This window comes from Lissotriton vulgaris, chromosome 10 (genome assembly GCF_964263255.1).
Source record: "Lissotriton vulgaris chromosome 10, aLisVul1.2, whole genome shotgun sequence".
Classification (NCBI taxonomy): Eukaryota; Metazoa; Chordata; class Amphibia; order Caudata; family Salamandridae; genus Lissotriton; species Lissotriton vulgaris.
The window spans coordinates 877455501-877481075 of record NC_141698.1 but is presented as its reverse complement, the minus strand read 5'-3'; positions in this window follow the sequence as shown (position 1 = coordinate 877481075).

Sequence of the window (25575 nt, the reverse complement as noted above, 5' to 3'; positions counted from 1 at the left end):
AGAATAGTGTAGAGAAGGGCTTGGATCCTGAACATCAGAGCCACAATATCAAGAGATAAAATATCAAAAGGTGTGTATAGATTTTCTATACCTGACTCCAGGTATATGTATCTCGACGACAAATATATCTTCAAAGTGCATAGATGTGGAGTTCAGATTATTAAATCTATATTTACCTACAGACACTTTTATTCCTCAACATTTGTATGGTGGGTGGGTGGGTGGAGCACAGGGTTTGGGACAGTGCAGGTGTAGACACAGGTTAATAGTAATAATGAAAAAAACGTACCTGATGCGGCCGGCCACTTCCCACGTTGCATCTCTCCTGACAGCCTCTTCTTGGGTACCAGCAGCCTCTGGGACATACTCCCAGCCAATCCATGTGCTGCAGAGCAGCACGGGGATTCACCTGAGTGGGCCTGAAAAATGCGTGTTCCGCTCAGGCCTGGAAGTCTGCAGGGTTTCTCCAACCCTGCTGCTCAATTCAGCTGGGCTGGAGAAAACCTAAGTGCACATGTGTGTTTTGATCGGCATGAAATGGCCGGCAAACACACATGAACACTTAGGGAGTGCACGCGCACTCCTCCTCCCTCCTCCCATGCCCCACCCCTCAATCCTCAAGCTGGGTCTGCGCCGGCAAACGACAAATACAACGATTTTAGAGCATTATTTTTTTTTTGTTTGCTGGCTCTGTGCCAGGCAGTGAGGCGACGCTCCTACCCCATTGTGGAGCAGCCGCCACTGTGCATGAAATCTGCCAGCAGATAAAACCTTCCATAACAGTGAAGCCACCCCAACTCACTCTTATGAAGACAGCACAACCCTTTGAAATGATTGACCTCAATCGCATTGCTCACAACATTAGTTACATATAAATACTGATTGTTAGCTGTTGACTCCTATAGTCACATTAGGTGGGTGTGGAAATAGTACAACAACCTCGGCTTACCAAGTAGGAAGTGGCTTTTTGTAGTTAGTATTGATGGGTGAAGTGTGTACTGTTCACTCAGATCGGGGCCAGCATTTACTTCTATAGTATTAGCAAACATACTCACCGAGGAGAAGTGCAACTTCAGTTCTTGCATCCCTTGGCCATTGTTGAAATGGTGTAGCAGACAGATCAGATAGTATGTTTAAAAAGCTTTGACTGAGAGAGTATGGTGAGCACTGGCTAAATTGACTATGTAGAAAAGAGAGAGATTTAAATATTATGCCATGGAATATTTTGTTTACTTGTATACCTTTTACAATTCTGTTTGGTATGTAGATGTACATGCCAGATCTTCCAACAGTGGAGAATCCTCAAGTTCAGTATTGGCTTTTTTTCTTTTTTTTTCTAAAGTCCTCATACGCCAAAAGATGTGCCCATCTACTGTGTTCGTTCTGCAGCCTCCCAAACGAAATATTAGCACCAACAGTTCGTAGACTCTGATGATCTTAATGGATGCACTTTCCACAGATACCCTCACCGTTTGTCAGTTCAGTTCTTCTAACTTAGCGGCCCATGTAACTGATCCGAGGGGTATGTTTATCTGCAAAAAGGCATAATCATTGGACATATAGATCACTATTGTCACAGCTTGTCTAGCCAGCATATACATGGTAACCAACATTTTTTTTCCTTTTCCAATTGAACCTGTCTATCTTTAATGTAAATTTAATCGCATTTACCCAGTCTAGGTAGGTCGGTGCAGTACCCTTGAGCCAGCATTTACAAATTTTTCTGCGAGCAAATTAGAATAAATAAAACGACAGCCTGCTAACATCACGAGGTAACAAATCATAATTCGGAAAAATACCCCAGAAAACTAAACTAATGCTCACCTGAATTTCAAAACTGAACATGGCTTCCATACCTGCACAAACCGTGCCCCAAAATGAATATAGCAGAGGGCACCTTAAAAACATATGTATATCATCTGCTTTTTCCTGCTGGCACTTCGGACACCATGGGATAGGACCCTTCGAGAATTTTGACAGCCTGTCTGGGGACCAATAAACTCTGTGGAGAGAGAAGAGATGATTTCTTTTTAAATTTTCAGCAGCCACTATTGTGTGTAGTATATCATAAGATACTTGCCATAATTCTTCTGTGTCTTCGTTTGGCAAGTATTCTCCCCAGAGCTCATTCGGTAATGTTAAATCTTCCTCCGCCATTTCCAACATTGTCCAATATAGATTTGCCGTCTCTTTCTTATTCCGTTTTGTGTCATGTAGCATCTTCTCCAGTTCGTTTGTAACACCCACCACTGAGCCTACTGCCTGGCTCCAGCTCCTGATGTGGAGATATTTAAATCTCAATAGTTTCCTTTTGGTGATGTTATTTATCTCGTCCCACAATAACAACAGACCCTCGGGCATTAGCTGAGCTCAATGTTCTATCCCTGCATCTTTTAATGGCTTTGCAAGAGCATCTTTAGTCCATTCTGGAGATCCTGGCGAATCCCATATAGGTGCGAAGGCGCTATTTTAACCAATTTTCAGAGCTTTCCAAATTTTTGACCAGATGGACACTATGTCTTTCAATAGCTTTAAGCGAACATTCTTAAAAAATCGCGGATCTCCAAATTTATGCATGTAGCCTTGGTCACCCCCTTTTATGTCCCATAGCATTTCTTTAAACATTGTCCCAGTATCTGAGTCATCAGGCTGATTTAGGAGCATCTTTCCTGCCCTTAATAAGAGAACCCAGGCGTAGAGCTTTAAATCCGGTGCACACAGCCCACCTCTTCTCTTTTTCCTTCGCAGCATTTTCCACGACATCCTTATGCCCTTGGAGGCCTACACAAAAGAATTCATTCTGGCTTGTATTTTCCTTAGCTTGTATTCCTTAAATGCTAAGGGTATATTCTGGAATAGTAATATAGGTTTAGATAGGACCATATGTTTTAATATATTAACTCTTCCTATTTATGTCAGTGATCTGGTCAATTTCCTGAGTGATTCTGATTCACAAGTACCTTATCTCTCTTTTTCGTATGGGGAATTGGACATTGATATTCCAAACCATACACTCTGATTTGGACTGGTTGATATCCTAGCCGGAGATCTGCCCAAACTGTGAGGCTATATTGTATATTATTGGAATTGCCTCTACTGGGTCAGAAGTATAGATCATCATATCATCTGCATATAATTATACTTTGTTTTCCTAGCTACGGAACTTGAAGGGAGCTATGTTTGCCTCCTGCCTAAGTTTCTCTGCCGATTCAGAAAAGGGGGTGGTGATGAACAGAGTGTCTGAATTAAGCAGACCACTCTTACCCAGTGCAAAGATCAGGGCTAGATCCATCACCATTTTTTAGCTCACTGCACCATCCCAGCTCAGAACCTGGCTACATGCAAATTAGTCTGTCCCTGGCCCAGTGCATCATGGGAACAGGGCAGACCAAACTACCAAGCCAATTCTTATACTGGGAAGGAAACAAGCTTCCGGGGACTGATTTCTGGCATTTCAGCCATCTTCGGCCCGGCTTGCTTGAATCCTGATGGTGCAATGAGCAAGGGACTCACATCTGAGTATACCCTTCCACGCTTATGGTGGACAAAAACGATTCAGAAAAGGGGGTGGTGATGAACAGAGTGTCTGAATTAAGCAGACCACTCTTACCCAGTCCAAAGATCAGGGCTTGATCCATCACCGTTTTGTAGCTCACTGCACCATCCCAGCTCAGAACCTGGCTACATGCAAATTAGTCTGTCCCTGGCCCAGTGCATCATGGGAACAGGGCAGACCAAACTACAAAGCCAATTCTTATACTGGGAAGGAAACAAGCTTCCGGGGACGGTATCTGGCATTTCAGCCGTCTTCGGCCTGGCTTGCTTGAATCCTGATGGTGCAATGAGCAAGGGACTCACATCTGAGTATACCCTTCCACGCTTATGGTGGACAAAAACGATTCAGAAAAGGGGGTAGTGATGAACAGAGTGTCTGAATTAAGCAGACCACTCTTACCCAGTCCAAAGATCAGGGCTTGATCCATCACCGTCTTTTAGCTCACTGCACCATCCCAGCTCAGAACCTGGCTACATGCAAATCAGTCTGTCCCTGGCCCAATGCATCATGGGAACAGGGCAGACCAAACTACCAAGTCAATTCTTATACTGGGAAGGAAACAAGCTTCCGGGGACCGGTTTCTGGCATTTCAGCCGTCTTCGGCCCGGCTTGCTTGAATCCTGATGGTGCAATGAGCAAGGGACTCACATCTGAGTATACCCTTCCACGCTTATGTTGGACAAAAACGATTCAGAAAAGGGGGTGGTGATGAACAGAGTGTCTGAATTAAGCAGACCACTCTTACCCAGTCCAAAGATCAGGGCTTGATCCATCGCAGTTTTTTAGCTCACTGCACCATCCCAGCTCAGAACCTGGCTACATGCAAATTAGTCTGTCCCTGGCCCAGTGCATCATGGGAACAGGGCAGACCAAACTACCAAGCCAATTCTTATACTGGGAAGGAAACAAGCTTTCGGGGACCGGTTTCTGGCATCTCAGCCGTCTTCGGCCCGGCTTGCTTGAATCCTGATGGTGCAATGAGCAAGGGACTCACATCTGAGTATACCCTTCCACGCTTATGGTGGACAAAAACGATTCAGAAAAGTGGGTGTTGATGAACAGAGTGTCTAATTAAGCAGACCACTCTTACCCAGTCCAAAGATCAGGGCTTGATCCATCACCGTTTTTTAGCTCACTGCACCATCCCAGCTCAGAACCTGGCTACATGCAAATTAGTCTGTCCCTGGCCCAGTGCATCATGGGAACAGGGCAGACCAAACTACCAAGCCAATTCTTATACTGGGGAGGAAACAAGCTTCCGGGGACCGGTTTCTGGCATTGCAGCCGTCTTCGGCCCGGCTTGCTTGAATCCTGATGGTGCAATGAGCAAGCGGCTCGATATAGAGAATAAAAAGTAAGGGTGAGAGGGGACATCCCTGCCTCGCCTCTCTTTTAATTATATTTACCAATATTCTGGCTGTGGGATTTTTATAAAAAGATAGGATAGTTCTACAAAAGTTATCACCCAAATTACACCCGGAAAGCACTTGTGCTAAATAAGCTCACTTCACACAATCGAACGCCTTCGTGGCGAAAAGTGTGATAATGGGTAATGGCCTTTTGTGCAGATTTGCCATGTCTATTGCACCCACCAAGCTATGCGTCAAATCCTGAATGCTCCGCCCTTTAACAAACCCTTTTTGATCCTTATGGAGGAGCTTTCCTACAACCCAATTTAATCTCTCTGCTAAAATCTTGGCAAGGATCTTATAGTCAAGATTCAGCAGAGAGATTGGCCTATACGAGTCGCATTGGCTCGATGGCTTTGAAGGTTTTAGAATCAGAACCACAGTTGTCTCATTCCATGACGGGGTGCCTTCCCTCCATCCTTAAAAATATGTGTAAATAGCCTTTGCAAGACCGGAACAAGGGCTGGCGCTAGAACTCTGTACAGTTCGGCTGGCAGCCCATCCATGAACGGCGCTTTGCCTTTCTTTCCCGTCTCAATAGCGATAGCTAACTCACTTAAGCTGATGTTTTTATTGAGATTGATAGAATTAACCTCTTCAATTTTTGCCAGGGAGTATTGATCAAGCCATGATTGAATCAGGTTATCTTGTGGTGTTAAATCTTCCTTATAAACCTGCTCAAAGTGCTTATGGAAGGTTTCTTCAATATCTTTGGGATTCTCCATAATTTTCCGAGAAGTCTCACAGAGAACTCCTTTAATCCTATTTTTACATTGATCCTTTTTAGTTTTCCAGGCTAGTAGCTTCCCACTCGATTCCCCATATTCAAAATGTGCCAAATTGCTGACCTCCCACTTTTTCCTCACCCTGGTGTCGAGCACCCCAGCTAGTTCTGATTTATGTGCTAAAAGCTCCTCCTGGATATGTCTCTGGAGCATGGGCCTCTGGGCTAGGAAAGCATGTTCTAAATTGCTAATTTTTCCTCTATACCTGCGATCTCAAACCTAAACTTTCTTTGTGGAGCTATTTGTATGGATGTAATCAGATTCCTCAAAAATGCTTTATACGCATCCCAAACCATTTCAATCGATGAGGTTTCTAGGTTAGTCTCAAAATACCTCTCTGTCTCTTCAATTAGCTTTTATACAACCTCATCCTCTGCCCTGTATGGTGGGCAGTTTTAATACCATTGAGACTGCAGAATGATCTGAAAGATGACCATCTAGATGTTTAGAATCGGTCACCCATCCTAGCAGCTCTAAACTAATCAAGAAGAAATCTAGCCTGGATTTATGGCCGTATTTTTTGTTATGAAATGTGAACCTCCTTTTAATCCCCATCCTTTTTCTCCATACGTCTGCCCAGCCCATTTGATGCATTGCATTTATTAAGAGTGATCTCATCTTACAGTTGTGTGGTGATCTATTCTTATGAGTTCTGTCCATTAGGGGGTCCAGAACCAGGTTGAAGTCTCCCGCCAGAATTAATGGATGCTGAAAGACTAACAACTCTGCCAACATCTCCTGGAGTGGAACTGGGTCATCCAGGTTGGGTCCATAGTAACCTACGACTGCAAATTTATGAGTATGATATCTAATTTTAGCAATGGCCCACCTGCCCTTCTTATCTACCTTCACCCCTTCCACTGTGAGAGCTGCATTAGCTTTAATAATAATAGCAACTCCCTTTGTGGTTAGTTGCTGTGTAGTGCATACCACTTCCTGCACCCATTTTTTTTTACACACGTCTCTCATCTCTTTTTCTGTAAGGTGGGTTTCTTGGAGAATAAGGATTTGTTCTGGCTTATCTTTAAGGTATTGTAGGATTCGCTCCATTGTATATTTTACCCTCAGCCCATTCACATTCCAGGATAAGACCTTCAAGTATGTTTCCTGAACAGACTTAGGTTGTGACATTTCTCTCTGTGAGAATAGTGTCTTTCTTAAGTGACCTATTTTGGCGCTTCAGACGTATTATTATTTTTTTCCTCACATGCTCAACACCAAGTGACTGCCCCCCCCCCCCCCCCCCCAGTGCTCCCCTGGAGAACCCCCAATCTTCCTCTCATGGCCCTACTCTGGCCTTGAGGCATCCCTCCCTGGTTACGGGACGGTGATTACTAAATGATAGATGGCTTAAGTAAGACAAAAACAAAAAGTATTTATGTTTTAAAAAATAATAACCCAATGATCAAAAAAGAGAAAGAGAATGGGAGGAGAACTAACAGAATTTGTACAAAAGAAGGAAAAAGAGAAGGTCACCCAACTGCTACCTCCCTTGCCTTCCCTGAAATTGATTGTAGGAAGGATTCTGCTTCATCCACTCTCTTAAATACACGCATTTTGTTGTTCTACATTATTTTTAAAGTTGCAGGGAATTTTAGCTGTGCTGTCGCACCTAACTGTCTAAAGGGGTCTAGGAGTTTTCCTAACTCCCACTGTCTGGATGCAGTTATCGAAGAAACGTCCGACCGTATCTGAAACGTGATCCCCTCTGCAATTAAGGTGCTCTTTTTTAATGCCTTGTTAAGTATTTCATCCTTAAGATTGTAGGTAAGGAAATGTACCAAGATCTTCCTTGGTCTAGTTTTATTTGGGTTTAGTCTAAATGGGTCCCTGTGGATTCTCTGGATATCCTTGATGAGATCTTGTTCCGTAGCCTCAATTAAAGTTGCTTGTTTTATCAGTTTGACCACGAATTCTTTGATGTTTCTCCCTTCTGCCCCTTCTGGAACTTTGAGCAGGCGAAGGTTATTTCTCCTCTGTGAGTTCTCGATAAATTCAAATTTCTCCTGGAACCCCTGTTCATGTTCTTTTAATCTATCGATTTCCTTTGAGTTTTCCGTGGATTGGGTAGTCAATTGTGCGACTGTCGACTCTAAAACTGTGGTCCTTGCAGCTAGGGAATTAAGCTTATGCTCCAGTTTTTCACAGTACGTTTTGATTTCACCTTGGTTCTTCTGTGAGACCCAAAACCAGTTTTTCATCTCCTGACTCAGGGAATAAAGAATTTGCAAGACACCTAAGTCCTGGTCCTGGTCCTGGTCCTGATGTACCTTTTGTTTGTCTCCGCTTATAGGAAGAATATCAATGACAGAATCCAGAATGGAGTCTCTATCTTCCGTTTCTACTCTTGCATCTGCCATGTCTGGTCTTTTGACTCCTGCCACCTCTACCTGCCCCTCTAATACTTGAAACCTATTAGGACTTAAGACCCCTTCTGGAAAGCAATACGGCCCCTCTGCGTGTTTGCCCGGGGTTTCCGGGACACAACTTTTTGGTTTCAGAATGAGGGTATTAGGCATTAACCTAAAATACTCTTTTAATGAGGGGACCGGTTTCGCCTTGCGCTGAATTGATTGTATTGTAGGATTTAGTGGCAGCTTTAGTGGTTGTTTTGGAGGGCTTTGCAAGAATTGCATTATTTTTATGCCCTGGACTGAATTATCAGGAGCATTAAATAGGTCCACTGTTTTAAAGTCTTGATTTCTACTTGTACACCTTAGGGCATATCTAAGTGCACAGATCCCTTCAGTATTAGCTTCAGTATTCCGTCCTATGCTTTCCCTCCTTTGCCGCACTGAGCTGAGCTGAGCCTTCTCTCTCTTGCTCAGAAAGATTTGGAGTTTCACCCTTGGAGCTGTGTGGTAGATCTAATGTGAGGACTTCTTTGTGGGTTTTCCTAATCTGCTGGTGGGGGATTCTGGGAAACTGAGTTCTGGTCTGCTCTGTTCATTCCAGACTCTACCAGTGTGGGAGAACCTGGCAGCTGCTCCGCATCCCCTTTTGACTTCTAGGGCAGCTCGGGTCCACTGTGCGACTCCCCCCTCTGTCACATTGCACACCTCCCCCCTGTGTCCTGTGATGCCTTCAAACGCGGCAAGTGCTGCGACATTCAGAACTGACCCCGCCAGCGCCAATGTTTCTTCCAAAGCGTCAGTCAGAAATTTTACCCCCAATAAGCAATAAGCAAGAAAAGGGAAAAAAATAAAAATGAGAAAAAACTCACAACATTGGCGGGTAAACAGTTATCCTCCGCCCGTTTCCTTTAACTTATAGACAGCTTGTGGCGCGCTGTGACTCAGTAGAATGCCGTCGATGCCGCAGCCCGCCGACCACCGTGATGGAGTCACACAGAGACGTCTCTGAGTGCTCTGGGTGCTCGGGAGTGAAGGACGTTGGTAGCTCGCGAGAGCCCGCAGAAGCTGTAAGCGAAGACCTTACGGTGCTAAAATCACCGAGGTAAGACGGCTGTTCCCATCATTTATTTCGAATCCACCATCTGTCGAAAACAAGAACCCTACGCTTTATCACCGTCCGCTACCGCTGGAGCCTCTCGCGACCAGCCAGCCGCTAGCCGCCATGTTCTCCAAACAAGATTTTAATCGAATCCAAGTTCAGTATTGGCTTGATCAGCTACAGTATTTGAAGGTCATCGGAAAATGTTTGCTGTTATTTCCTCGTTACCCAAGATCAATAAACTTGTAGTTGAAAAGGTTGGCTATACAGAAGAATTTGGTCCAGTTCATAAAGAGACCATGCCAGTCGTAGTGACAAAAGGAACCACAACGGTGATCTTCCCACCATTTCCCAAAAACAAAAAGAAGAGAAAGATGTCCACCAGTTTAGTGAAACTGTACCATGTGGTCCATATGGTACAAGTAACTAGGGCTGTTTTAGAGTAGAGCATCATCAATTGGGGAAATCGATCAGGGCCATGCACAGATAAGTCATAATAAAGCACTTTACTGAGGAAAAGTGTTGCCCTAACACTATCAGTATGACCATTGACAACTCTCCCACAGTATGCTGAAAGTTGATTGAATCAAAGCACCAGAAGCACACCATATTCTTATTCTAAACTGCCAGAATGTCAAACAAACCTCTATAGTAACCAAAATGAAGAGTACGGGGAGAGAAAGCAACCCTACTGTCCCCCACCAAAATGAACTTACCACAAAAAAAGGGGGTTGCTTAACCAGCACTACAGGAGATGCCCAAAAAGGTTGGCAACTATCTACCGCAGTTCACCCAGGACCAAGCAGAACAAGGAGGTCATCCTTAATGAAAGAAGATACCTCACACACAACATTGTGTCATGCTTCATCATAGGCATCCTTTACCCTACCTGGTAAGCTGGTGCTACCAGGGTGAACTCAACCCCAGCAAAGACTTGGTGGTAGGAGGTAATTCGACCATAAAACTTACAGGATATGGTCGGGATCCAGTTGAATTAAAAATATCTCCAGGTTCCTCAGTTATCACCTTTATTAGTGAGTACCTGGGGTACACTCAAAAGAGTACAGGTGATGGAGACCGAAGAGAATAATGTCTCTAGTGCATCCTATATCTAGCCAACATGTTTCTGCCCACACAAAAAGCCTACATGGTCTGGGGCATTTGCCAGGTCTGTTGGATCCTTATCAGAACAAAGAGGGTGTCTCCCATATGTTACATGCTAATGTGAGGAAGTACACCTACAACACAACCCAAGTGTGTCCTACCTAGGAGATAAACAAGCACATGGCTTTGTCCCCCTGTGTTGAAAAAAACACAGGGACCAGACACACAGTGTTACTCATACACATAATGTGAACATGCTCCAGTGAATCCCATGGTTTATATACACAGGCAACCTGTCAGATCTTACACTCCACCCAATATGTGCAGTCAAAAGATTATAAAAGTGGGACCCGCATTTGGTCAATGAGGGTGTTGTTGCATCAGTTGTATGCAAAACCCACAAACATACACAAAAATACAAAAGAACTGGATTTGGGCATGCGAACACCGTGGAGACAAAAGAGCCTAACAAACTGTAATTCACAAAATGTTGTGTACATGATCAAGTGCCCATGTGGGTTGTTATACATTGGGATGACAACATGCAAGGTGTGCATCCGCAGCTCAGAACACTGGGGCACAATTAGGTGTAACAGGGATGCCACTAAACTGACTGCTCATTACATAGAACAGGGCCACAGTGCTGACCAATTAGAGTGGCCATTGTGGAGAAATTGTCACAGAATCACTCGGATATGACAAATGCCCTCCTGTTTTTTTAATAAAAATGGGTGCACAGGCTTCACACTGATCGTTTTGGACTCAATGATGATATTCCCTAGGGAAGTCTTATGCTGGGTGAAGAAGTTTTCGCCAGTCTTAGAGAATGATTTGCACCCCTAAGTACAAGTTTAGGAGTATACACTATACCACTAAGGGGACCAAGTAGCTTTAAACCTTTGAAAAACACAGCATAGAGATACATATATAGTGCAATGAAGTATGGCCTGAATACCTATTGTCATATCTACTGTATCCTCATAACCACTTTTCGCCATTACAAACTATTGGCTTAAGCTGGATACTGAGAATATACATCAGCCATTACCCAATACATGCATTCCGAATTCATCTCCGAATGATCAACTTTGGGAGGAGGAGGGTATTGTGACACACAACGTGAGGGACTGGCACAGATGGCTGCAGTGCCAGGGCAATGACAGGGGCCCCTGATCCACAGCCCCCCACAGAGAAAGAATCGGTGGCCTCTTAGCCCGGAAACATTAATATTGATACCATATCGAATGTTTTACCTAGTGCATCAGCAGTACTCTGGCCGGAGGATTCTCCATCTTTACGTTTCCCTTGGGTGATAAAGTTCAGGATTGCTCCTTCCTGTGACGCTACGAAAGCCTGCTGAGCCGCCTATCTCTTTCATTTCGAATAACCAGATTTGTGTACTAGAATTGTCTTCATTTTGCTTGCAATGTTATATATGCCTGTACCAGCGGGCCAGCAGTGGGTAGGGAGAAAAAGAAGCCAATCAGGAACCAGGAGGAACGCAGGAGCGGAGGCTAGTGAAGAGGGGGCAGGGTGTTTGGAAGTGGAACAGAGCCAGAAGCCGCCAAATCCCTGCCAGGGGCCGCCACACAAGTATGTATCTATCCTCAGAGGATTATTAAATTAAGGATATATATATGCGTGGTGGCCCCTGGGGTTTGGCGGCCCTGTGCAGGTGCACAGCTTGCACATGCCTAAGGCCGCCCCTGGTACTATATTTCGCAAATACACGTGCAGTCACACATGCGTACTTTCGAAGCTCGGTACGCCGTGGCTACGCCCCCAAGTGGACTCCATCACGTTATCCTCGAGAAGAATATCAGCCACGACGCCCTGGCATCAAACCGTACCAAATAGCATGGAGCGGAACACTCTAGGTTGCTTACGTGGCGTACATTCTGATGAAGTAAAGAGGGGGGGCGATTCTGGGTCCCGGGCATAGACTCCGCACCCGCTTTCAAGCCTCTTCTCCACCACCTATTATCGAGGGGTGAACTGGGCTCTTATCTTCGTCTACAAATCTTGGCTGCAGTTGAATTGTCACTGTATGTTTGCTACGTAAGTGAGCTCATAATTACGCGAGCAATGATATACCTCAGTATTTGCATTAATTTCTAGCCTCGCCTTCGTCGCATACTCTCAAGTGCATATCTGGGCTGTGAACGCTCTTTACAAAGCTTGGATGCATTTTATTCATTCACCGTGCTTCTTTCATTTAGGTGACATGCCTGAGCATTTACATTAGTCTGGAACACTTAGAGTAGGAAAACTAGTCTCCAGTGATACATATGTTAGCTTCCTAGCATCCTTCACTCTCCTATATAACCGGATGTGCTATGTTGTTTTGTTCCTCCATAGTACATATCATGTGACAATGCTTGACATGTAGTGACCAGGGTTTAGCCCCCCTGGCTCCTACTTACCTCTCATTGATAACCAGGGTCTTTGGTAAAAGCCTCAACTGCGAATGGTGATGTTTTTCTGTCTCTCTATTATGACATATATCTAAGAGTGGAGAGTAACATTTCATCTTAGCTTTTCTCAAGGCCTACAGGAAAACCTGGTACTGACATTAGTAAATGCATTACACCTGATGTGGCACACTATTGGAGATGCTTACAAAACTGGAAGTGTACATTGGAGTGTAATCTTCTGTTATGCAGCCCTTTTTTTACGTGTGTAATTCCAGAGGTATAAGCAACAACCCCCTTTCCTGAAGCTTTCCTGTTTTGGTTGTCCTTCCTTGTTTTTATGTACCCTCCCCTTCTTTAGTGTGTGACCACGAAAGACACCACCGCTCCCCTGACGAGATCCTGGTATCCTCTAAAGCATAGGTTAAGGATTAAATTTCCTTTTTTGTGGAAGTGTCATTATAAAAGATAGTCAACTGTCTGGCACTGTGTTACACATAGAGTTTGATTGTTGCTCGCTATGACTACTATTAAGTACACATATGTGTGCAGGTTTTGCATACAACTGATGCAACGACACCCTCCTTGACCAAATGCAGGTCCCACTTTTATAATCTTTTGACTGTACATATTGGGTGGCGTGCAAGATCTGACAGGTTGCCTGTGTATTTAAACCATGCGGTTCACTGGAGCATGTTCACATTATGTGTATGAGTAATGCAATGTGTCTGGTCACTATTCACTATATATTGTGTTTTTTTAACACAGGGGGGCATCGGCATGTGTTTGTTTATGTCTCAGGTAGGACACACTTGGGTTCTGTTGTAGGTATACTCCCTCACATTAGCATGTAACATAGCGGGGAACACCCTCTTTGTTCTGATAGGGATCTGACAGCCCTGATGAATGCCCCAGACCGTTCAGGATTTTTGTGTTGGCAAAAACATGTTGGCTAGATATAGGATGGACTATAGATATTATTCTCTTTGGTCTCCATCACCTGCACTGTTTTTAGTGTACCCCAAGTCCTCATTAAGAAAGGTGATAATTCAATTGGATCCCGACCATATCCTGTAAGTTTTATGTAAGAAGTCCCTCCTACCACCAAGACTTGGAGACTTATTCAAAATCTCCCTGGACTTATGTCTGGATAGCATTGACATTGTTCTCATTTAAATCTTGGCTGCTATGGTTGTGTTTTTAATCTAAATGGTGAATGTTAAATGCATTCAAGAAACTGAAGATCCAAAGTCTGTAGCCACATCGGTAGGCAACACAGAAAAATTAACTAGGGTTGTGCTAAATTGTTGTGTTTTATCTAGGACCCCGATCAATATTGTGACCTCATGCCCCTATACGGCTATAATCAATACATATCCCTATAATGGGATAACGATCAGAGCCATATTTCAGTAACTCGTCTCTGCAGTTCATGACAGTCCATGACACAGCAGAAGCCACTTCCTTAGATTCATAGATAGCACAGCAAGTTCTTTCGACATTTCAAACCCCCAGCAACCTGGGAAAGCCCCGCTTGCTTTGTTTTGATTAGTAATAGAACTCCTGCGTGCACTGTAAGAACGACCAGTTCTTAGTGACATCTTTATTGACGTCTTATGTCCAAAAACATACGTCAAACTGGGCACCTTTCAGGTATAAATATACCAATGTTGCCTTAAGCAAACACACGGTGGTTGTGAATACTGGAGCAGATCAGCTGTCCCCTTGCAGAGCCCAGCAGATGCGAGAAGCCCACGGACGCTGCCCCTCCTCCTTGACGCGCTGAGAAAGACGCTGTCTTTTCTCCTGCAGAGAAAATCCAGCTCCGGCGTTTCCAGCCTACCCTTGCGGGTGACTGGGATATCGGGTCCTGAGAGGAGATACCAGACCTCCTGCATTCTATCCCAGAGGTACAGTGCTGACTAAACCCTTAGAGAGAATTCTTGAAATAAACTCTTGGCAAAACCAACTTAACTTAAACTGCTACTTACTCCCTCCCTTGTATTAGGCTTAGGTCAGGTACACTGGGGTAGGCGTAGTTAGAAGCACCAGTTGAGGTCATTACGCAATGTATATATGAATGTATATATTTTATTCATTTTAACTATCTTATGGCTAAGAAACCATATCAATGCTTTTACAGTATTATTTCGTAATACTCCTTTTACTGTACGCACTTTTCATAATAACAAGTCTTGCAATTGTGGCAATTCATTTCTCTTGCATGAGAAGGAAGACTGCTCAATAAATAATATCTTTTATTGAAAAAGCCTGTCTCTCTATTCTCTGCATCCTGGTGAAAGTAAATCTGCACAACTGACTGAGTGAAATAGCTGTCTATTTTTTCACACGACTCTAAAGATTGACTCTTATTCTGAGGAGCAAAGTTGTCATGCTAATGCGGTTGTCGGAAGCTGAATCCCTTCTTGTCTGAGCCAGGGAAGCTGATCACTTCCTATTCAGTCAAGAAAGTTTCCAGTGACCTCTGAGCTAGCTGGCGCAAACCTAAATTAAGTCTAACATAGTCAGTAGAGACTTAGAAGACCGCAGTCCTACGTCTACACTGCTGTTTATGTTATTCCAATGCGCAGGGCCTATAGGGAAAATAGGAACTACACTACAAAATAAGTTTACAGGTGAAATGAAAGTCACCCTGCAACAACATGCTGTCCATTGGAGGACTTCGGCTACCAAATCCAGGACTGGAGAGACTGACCAATTGCCACACGTTTTTCATCTCAACCTAAATGACATATTATTTACAGGACCTTTTGCCAGTGATTTTGAAAGGAATAAGATATCTGTAAATGATACAGATCCTTGTCGTAGTACAGACAGTTATAAAGAATAATATTGATATAATGTATATGTTGATTTGTTCTACTATAACTCACATATCACCAGGGTGGTGTTTCTGAATAGTCAGTGGAAACACTGCTGTATACCGAGGTGGGAAAGTGAACCTGAATTTGTTGCAAAATTCTCCCCATTTTAAAACTCAACCAAATATTAGTTTGATACTGACATCTGATCTATATTCTGGATTGCGAAAACCTGATGTGTGTGTTTCTTTCTAGACACTAAGGGCCAGATGTAGGAGCCCTAATACCGGTCGGTAACGGCCGAATTCGACCATTACCAACCGGTATTAGGGTTTCCAGATGTAGGGGGACTATATTTTACCGATTCTGTAAAGTTACCGAATCGGTAAATTTACAGAATCGGTAAAATACCGATTCGGTATATTTACCGATTCGGAAAAAACACATGTAGGTGGCACTCCTAAGAGTGCCACAGGCCCTTAAAAATCGGTATTTTACCACCCAATCCTATTGGGTGGTAAAATACCGAATTCAGGTGTGCATGCACACCTTTTCAATGTGACACACAGACATGCCCTAGGGCATGTCTGTGTGCCACATGGCACACAAGTCCAGAATTGGGGTGCTAGAGGGTGTCAAAGTGACACCCCCTGCACCCTTGCAGGATTCGGTATTTACAGATTCTGTAAAAACCAAATCTGTATTTCCCATGGATTCCTATGGGCTTCAAGGCCCATAGGAATCAATGGGAAATACAGATTCGGTATTTACAGAATCGGTAAATACCGACTCTTACAGATTCGGTAATTTTTTACCTACATCTGCCTCCTTCCAATTTACCAACTCTTAAATACCGAATTGGCATGAGTCGGTATTTAAGAGTCGATAAATCGGAATTACCTACATCTGGCCCAAAATGATTTATTTAGCTGGATTTCTAAGGAAATACATTAAACTAGAGTTTATAATAAGGAATATAAAAATTGTTCCTTTACATGGAGTGTGGAAATCTGAGCAATGGCAGATTCAGAGATCACACACTCTCTTTCTTGCATGTTACTTTCCAAAGGATTTAATCTCTTTAAATTATACTATCTAGCAAACAACATGCTTTGGTTATCTAGGTGTTAAGGAGTCGATAATTCATATAGTTCTCAGACAGAATTACTCACACTTTCCAATTGGACCTAGAGGACAGTGTTTAACAGAGGAATGCATTCAGCAGCACACATATAAGGAGCAAACTGCCATTAATGCTTTTTTTTGTGTAACAACAATAATCCCTGGCGCCATGGCGCAAGTGTGTCTGCATTGGCGCACGGCTGCTGTTTGTATGCCAGCCCTGGGGAGAAGGTCTGGAAGGCAACCATATCTTGTAGATACAGTGCATTCCTGCCCTTTTATTTTGAAGCATGGCAGCACAGTAGAAGTGCTTTCTGTGCTGCCATGCGTCAAAATATAGTAAATGAGGCCCTGAAAACATTACGGTTGTACTCGCAATATTAGTTGAAGACCTTAGAATGCTGAAAGCAAACACATATTCGGTTTCAGAATTGATATCATCTCCTTTAAAAAAAAAATCTTTTTATTAACTCAAGGCATCAAACAAAAAGACACAATACAGATGAATCACATTATAATCTGCAATACGCTAATAGAATGGGAGGAGGTGAGATGAGGGAGGGGAACACAATCAATAATTTATACCTATTAGCAGCATCACGGGTAAGGAGGAACCTCAAACACTGAATCTCTAGGTGGAGTACAAATTTCACCCCCATACTGATTCCATAGAGTCCAGATTGCGGCCTATTTTCGAGGACGCCCTCTCGCAATATATACAGTTTTTTCTTGAAACATACTCCAATCCAAATCCCTCTTCCAGTTCTCGATGGTGGGAGGAAGTTCAGCACCCCAATGTTGGGCGATATTTCTTTTTGCAATCATATAACTCAGTGTGACCCACTTTATTTTGCGCATTGTTAAAATCATTAGACTCCCATATATTTAGAAGGCACATTCGTGCCTCCGGAAACAGCAAGACAACAGTAACCTCTTGAATAGTATTGTGAATCCTATCCCAATATTCAGTCATATATCGGCACTCTCAGCAAATATGTAGAAAGGTACCCACTAATCCACACATACTTCTACATAGTCCATCCTCCAACATCCCCATCCGCACAAGGCGTGGGCCAGTGACATAAACCCTATGTAATATTTTTAGCTGTACCGGCCGCAGCCTTGCAGGAATAGCGACCACTTTTGGGGAGGGCACAGCCATTTGTCAGTCTTCATCATCTAGTTCTATTCCATCTCGTGCCCATTTAACCCTAAACTCTTTAAGCAGGTCAGCCCTAGTGTTGATATGTTTCTTATAAATCAGGGAGATTGTTTTGTCGGGGAGATGTCCATCCAGAATCCTGTCCTCAAGAGGCGAGGACTCCGGTACCTCTTCATCTACAGGCAGGGAAGTCGACAAGGAAAGTCGGACTTGCCTATAACGGAAACCTTCAGAGTCCGAAAGCTCAAACTCTGCCTGCAGTTCTTTAAATGATTTTATCCGCCCCTTGCCCCACACGTCTTTGATAGTTGATATTCCTATCAGTTCCCATTTATCAAATCCCATAGTGTTCCACAGCTTACCTAATCTTTCCGATGCAAAAAGCGGGGTCGCCAGTGTCAATTTATCTTTCCACCCCAGTGAGCTCATGGTAGCATGCCAGATTTTTACTGCGTGTTTTGTCTGTCCCGTGAGGTCGAATCTCAACGGTTTAGAGTACAGTGCCCTATTATAGCTGTCTCCCGGAAGGAGCCATTTGTACATAGCATATCCAGGATCTTCGCCGGGCCCATATTTGGCATGATTATTAGCAGCCAGTTGCGAGGCCCAGTAATAACACTTAATATCTGGGAGGGCAATACCACCATCATACCACGGGAGCGTGTGCTTAGCCAAGGCAACACGGGGCCTCCCCACCCAGAGTAAACTACGCTTAATCCCCTCAATCTCTCGGAAATAGCTGTCGGGCACTGCATCCAACGTATCCTGAAGGGCATATAGAAAGCGTTGCAAGGACATCATCTTGAATGAAGCTGCCCGGCCCAACAAGGAAATCGGAAGCCTTCACCAATGGGCGGATTCACTCTTAAGTCTACGTAAAGGCGGAAGAAGATTTTCAGCAAATCTAGTCATCTGGTCAATGAAAATAAAAATACAGAGATATTTAAATCCAGTCATAGTGATCTGAATGGGACAATTTCGCGGAGGCACCGGGGTCTCCCCACTAAGGACATACAATAATGATTTCCCCCAATTATTGGAAAGTCCAGAATTTTTACCAAAAGAAACTAGGACATCGCAGATCACCATGAGAGACTTCCGAGGTGAGGTCAAATAGAGCAGAATATCATCAGCGTATAAGAGATCCTATCCTCCCACTCAGGAGACCACCGGATTCCACGAATTCCATGCCACCAGGGGTTCCAGAGCCAGGGAGAAAAGAAGAGGAGAAAGAGGGCAGCTCTGCCACGTGCCCCGTCCTAACTGAAAGGGCGCCGACACCCTTCCATTAACAACTACCTGAGCGAGCGGCTCAGTGTATAATAACTGTCCCAAGCCAATAAACTCTGGTCCAAATCCAAATTTAGCCAGGACCTCCCATAAATAAGACCACTCAAGAGTATCAAAGACCATGGTAGCATCCAGGGAAGCGACAACAGCTTGTTCTCACAGAGTATGAGCCCTGGCAATCACATCATGTAATCTTCTTAAATTCAAAGCAGTATTTCTGTGTGGGATAAACCCTGATTGGTCCGGGTGAACCTATCCACTAATCACCTTTACAAACCTATTTGAAAGGATCTAGGACAATATTTTAGGCTCTGCATTTAATAACGAGATAGGTCTATACGAGGTGCATTTATTTTTGGGCTTACCTTCCTTATGGATCACCACCACCGCTGCCAATCTTTGTTCTCTGGGCAGACGTCCTCCTTCCCGGGTCTCAACAAACATACCTATTAGGTAATGAGCTAATCTATCTGGTCTGAGTTTATACAATTCAATTGTTAGTCCATTAGGTCCTAAAGCTTTGTCCGAGTTCAACGAGCGGATAGCCAGAGCTATCTCATCAATGGTTAAGGGTCTATCCATAAAATCAAAATCCTCTTTAGACAAGCAAGGAAGCTGTATATCCTGAAGTAAGAAATTAGAGTCCTCCTCCGGCCTATCCGAAACCGAGGTATGAACAAATTGGAAATATTGCGCGAAGTTATCTACTATACTCTGTGTGTCCGTAAGCAACTCTCCTTCATCTGTAAGCAACTCCGGGACCACGCGCCCAGCCCGCTCTTTTTTGTCAAGCCATGCAAGTAGTTTCTCTGTCTTATCTCCGAGATCGCATAGTCTTCCCTTCTGCTCCCTGTCAAGAGCCCTTGCTATATCAGTGTTTGAAAAGAACAGGGGTCCTAAACTTTTTGAATAAAAATAGAAGTAATAAACATAGACTTAATTAAGGACTATGTTGCTATTTTTAATCCAATGTCCAGCCGGACAGAGGAATATTTATTGCCAGGATTAAATAAAGGTAGACAAATAACGTGGGGCACGAAAAGAATCAAACAACTGGGCACAAGCCTGTACCAAGTGACAAGAAGACAATACAGGGGAAAAAATAATAACAGGCAAACAGAGTGGAGAGAGAGGTGGCTTACAATACAATGCAATCTTGTGTAAGCTCGAACCAACAACTACTGCAACAACAGTTACACAATTCACAAGTACAGTATTGTTTAAACAGTCGACGTGACGTTTCGATCCCTATCTCCAAATAATGACTGGGATCATCTTCAGGACTAATATAATAACTTTTGCCTGAGTAATTTGAGAGGCCTGTGAATTTAACCAGGAAAAAAGGGGGAAAAAAGAGAAAAGATTTTATCTCCAGTTCATCATTATTTACACTTAAAATTAGGCATGTCAGACATACTACATGAAACTGTGACGGTCCGTGACTGTGTCCTCTAATTGGCAAGTTATTTCCGAATGCGGCGCAGTGAACTTAGTGGGCAGGGTGCGTTGCGTGTGAATCAAGTGAATCGAAAGGGCACAGTAGTTATTGTGCTCATATTTCGACCCGCGGTGAGGTGATTCAGATGCAACGCGAGAGTGGTGTGGATCGTAGAGCATAAGGGAGTTGTGCACATATCTCAAATCAAAGTGAAATAGTACGTGGGATTCTACGGCAGACTTAGCTGTGTTGCAAAGTGCCCCAAGTGTTTAGAAGGGCAGAAGGGGCCGTGCGGTGCTTTCGTGAATTCGAAGGTTGTTACAGTTCGAACGTGCACGGCAACCCGAAGTGGACGGTATATAAGAACCGCGGGTGTAAGTGATTGTGGACGTAATCATGCTTGGATTGCGATTAGGGCCGGTGGGCGGCTTCAACAGAGACACGATTTGCAATTCATTACCTTTCGGAATATGGGCCATATGGCACAATAGTGGGTTTTGAGAGAACGTCTAGTAATCGTTCTAGGAGGGGATTCAGCCCCCTGGGGGGGAGAGAAAACAATGCGTTGTAAGCCAAAATAGTGACTAAGAGTGTCGGTCACGGCTGGCAAGTGAGGGGAAGCATTACCATTGCGCAATGGCGTCGGAGCCAAGTCTTGTCAAGAACAATGGGACAATGGCAGTATGCGGCTACAAGTTGTTGCAGTCCGGTGTTTTTGGGCTTCTGTATCAGAGAAAATTAGCGGGGAATCAGTCTGTTATCTCGCGGCTGTCTGCAGAGCAGAGCAGACTCAGGAGAAGTTCTGAGCCAGCTTACCTTGGTGGTGTTACGAAGGCGGGCGTCGTGGGTCCCTCTAATTCAGCATGGTAGCTGGATCTGTAGAGACGGGACTGTGGGGAGCCATATAGTGGCGTGACTGGTGAAAATTAACGAGGGACTACTAGTGATCGATTTGTGTGGGCGCCATTTTTGGATGGTGACCAATTTGGCAGACATCTTGGAGTGGGTGACGCAGTGATGGTAGTGAGTGCAAAACCACTAACCAGTGCGAGTTTCAACAATTTAGAAAATTATTATTGTAAAACAATTACGATTCATAACTCGAACCTTATTGAAGAAATAACAATGCTTGGTTGAATCAAAAGGGGACTCAACACAATTACATCAGCAATTTCAACAAATTAAAAATTATTATTGTAAAACAATAGCATTTCATAACTCGAACCTTACTGAAAGCAATAACATTGCATGGTTAAAAGGGAGACCCAATGCAATTACATCAGCAAAATGGCACAGTTTGGTGCAGAGTGCACTGGGACGATGGATACAAGGTCAGGAAGTGACAAGAGTCAGAGGAAAAAGGGCACCCACCCGTTGATCATGGGGGTGGTGGGATGATAATTAAACCAAACTGGTCCAATCCTCGGATCTGTTGAGGCCATCCTGTGCCAAATTAAACTGAATGAATGATTTGAGCTCTTCCTTATTGAGCAGTTGTCCCATGTTGCCACCTCTTGGCGGTAGTTTCAAAACCTTGAGAACTGTCCACTTTATATCAGCTTCAGTATGTTTAGCAGCAGCGTAGTGGTCCACCAATGGTTTAAGGAATGGTGAGTGTGTACTCCAAAGAAGATCTCAAGAGTTTTTCCAGGTTTAATATCCGTTCTTTTGAATTGTAGTACAAAGGACAGAGCTATTTTTCATTGCAGAAAGGTATCTTTATTGTTTTTCATAGAACATGGACAGCCAACACATGTTTCGCCCCCTCATGGCGATTTGCGCCGTGGCTTTCTCAAGGCTGTAAAAGAAGATGGAATAGATTGTTAAGGTGTGCGATATGATAGAAGTTGACCCCAAGAAGAACAGAAAAACACCTAAAGTGCACGAGTGATTGGGATGATTTATGGTATCATAGCATCAAGGCCTTATCTGCGTTTTCAGGTAGTGGTGAATCGTGAAACAGGTACAGTTATTGTGACTAAAATTATACTGAGATAGCGCAAACTAAGAAGTGCAAAGGAACAGTGAAACAGGTGTGTTATTTTAAAACGGCAAGCTATTTGAGAGTGGTTTCTCAGTGTTCAGATTTCTTTTGGCAACCCGAAAAGTGTCCCAAAGTACCAGTTCAAAGAAAGAGCGGGTAGGCAGACAAAGAGATCACAGCATAGAAAACAGTATATAATAGATATACCTAATTTTACTTTTCTGGCGTAAAGTATTTTGGTTTCCAAATAGTATCAATGTCCAAAATATCATAAATACAGTTTTTCAGGAACAAAGGTTCTTCTGTCAATTCAAAAACAATTATTAGTACATTAGTTTTTGTAACCAAGTCTGGTGCTTCCGCATGTTATTTAAGGTAAACACTTTTAGCAAATAAGGAGTGCAGACAATACGTTCAGTGTTAGTAGCATCTATCTATGGTAACAAGTGATCAGAATGGTTCACATTTGTTCACAGACTATGTATTATGTTATTACATTTTATAAACATTACTGTATTATTCACTGTATCAATTTTTGTCTAACCCTGCATGGATAGTACATCTACTCATAAGAGTTGGACCTGGCTGATATGCCTACATACCACGGATTGCCAAAATGAAGGACATGTATTAGGGGGTGGCTCGAGCTGTGAGTCGTTAGAGAAAATACCATTAAAATTTAAACGTACGTATTAAATAATCAAAAGCAGTGTAGCCTATGTTTTGTAGGGTTTTCTTAGTTTCTATAATCAGGGGCACTGAGTTAAAATTAGCAAAATTGTACACATTTGTTACATTTAAAGGAGCAATGGTTCCTATCTTTGGTTATTTAACAAGGTTGGACATTATTTACGTAATAATGCGGGTATTTCGCCATGTGTATTAACTTCTTGTCAGGTCGGCGTAAAAAAGGGCCCCATGATTTCAGTTAAACCACATTTCAGAACAGACACTGTTTTTTTAAAAAAAAGCAATTTTACACAGGTAGACGCGACTAGTGATAGAGAAAGCCGGTAATGTGCAAGCGACTGTACAGCTCGTAGTGTTCTAATAATACATTTTAAACTGGCGCACAATCAATGTAAGTGTTTTCCCCTTCACACCATATTCGTTGTATCAACATGCATGTTAAAGCATTTTGTTGCGTGGGCAAGTCGTAAATTACATTGTGTTTGCGTATTGCGGAGCAGAGACATCAAACACGCAGGAATGTTAGAGTTTTAAATAAGCAGGGACACGGTGTATCAGAGTGCCGAAGTAGGCGTGAGCACTGCGGGGAGCTTTCCGTCCCATAAGTGAGGGCCGGCATACGAGTAAGTTACACACGCCCAAATTGTCGGCGTTCCTGTAAAAAACGTACTTTTTAGGCTAATGCCCTCTTCGGTCCCTGCTCCTAGTCCTTCAGCGTCAAGGCGGTTCTCGGGTTGAAGCCCAGCGGTTCCCACGCCCGCGGTCACCCGGTAGTTAAGTGGTGTAAACCGGAAGAAGATCCGGAGGGCGTGTTATCTGGGTTAACTTTGCTACGCTTTGGATTTTATTATTTTAGTTGTGAGTGGACCCGATTTGCACGCGAAAAGGACTGTGCTATGTAAGCATATAAGTACATATTGTGAATTGAGCCAAAGCAAAAATTGCTTCTCGATTTTTACAGATGGAATATAATTCGCTCAGTTCGATGGCTGCCATTTGTAAGTGGTGTGGATACCTAATTAGCGGAATAGCAGCCTGTAATGGCCTGGGCATCACAGGGCAGATATCGTTCTTTGTAATTATATTCCCTATGATTTGCATGTTTTTTGTCAGTATTACAGAGAAGATAACTATTAGAGAGTGGTTTTTATCGAAAAGGCAGGAATATAATTGGGATTGAGTTGGCAAACTCTGTCAAAGAACAAAATTCATAACCTACGGGGCAGGTAGAGATAGGAGTATGAAAACTATTAGCTGGGCGCAACAAAGTACCTCAGACTGAGTCCTGGTCTAATATTAGATTCTAGAGGATAATCTAAACCATGTTGATTTATGGGGATTGTTAGTAGGACAAGCATCAGTATCACATTATCTTACGTTTGTACATTAGATCTCAACAATTCCACATTCTTAACTGAGCAAGTCTTGTGAAAGAGCGGAGGTTTGACTGAAAAGTTCTGTCTGGGAAAACTGCACATTTATACAGGGCCTAGTACAATTGTTCATATCATCAGGTGTAAGCTTATAGCTATGTCCATGGCATTGTTGCATCATCTCATGGAGTGGAAAAAATAAAGTTGATTACAGCCAGTGATGCCATTCATATTCCTGATTCAGCCCATTTTTTACTGTTTCCATACCTATGATTAGTGCACTTTCTTCTCGACGAAGCATTTGGTCCAAATCACCTCCTCATTTGGGTATTTTTAGTCTTTTTATACCCACAAACGAAAAGTTCAAGTTGTTCTTATGGTGTCGTAGGAAATGTTCTACAAGGGATTGTCTAATGTCTGTTCCATGGATGTTCCGATAGTGTTCTTGTATCCGGACTTTCAAGGGTCTTTTTGAACTACCGATGTAGTGTTGACCACAAGGGCATGTTATTAAGTAGATTACATAGGTGCTTTCGCAGTTAATGAGGTCGATGATCTTGTGTTTGTGGCCATTGATTGAGACCTCTTTGGTTCTTGATTTGCCCAGTTTACAGATTGAACAGTTCGTGCAAGTGTAAAAACCCATGGTCTGAGGTTGGAAAAGTCTTGGTTTTGGTTTGATATCCAGAAAAGATGGACATAGAATGTCTCTTAGGTTTCTGCTACGTGAAAAGCCCATCTGGGGTTTATCTTGTAATGCATTGGACAAGGTTGGATTGTCTTTCAACAGGTGCCAGTGTTTTTGCAGGGTCTTGCGGATGTATTGTTGTCCGCTATTATATTCAGTATTAAACCGAATTGTTTGTTTCCTCTCTCGCAGTTGGTTATTGTGTAATAAGCTTTGCCTGTCAGTCTTTTTGAATTTCGTTAGTGCCTTGGATAGTGGTTGTTCCTTGTAACCTCTTTGTTTCAAACG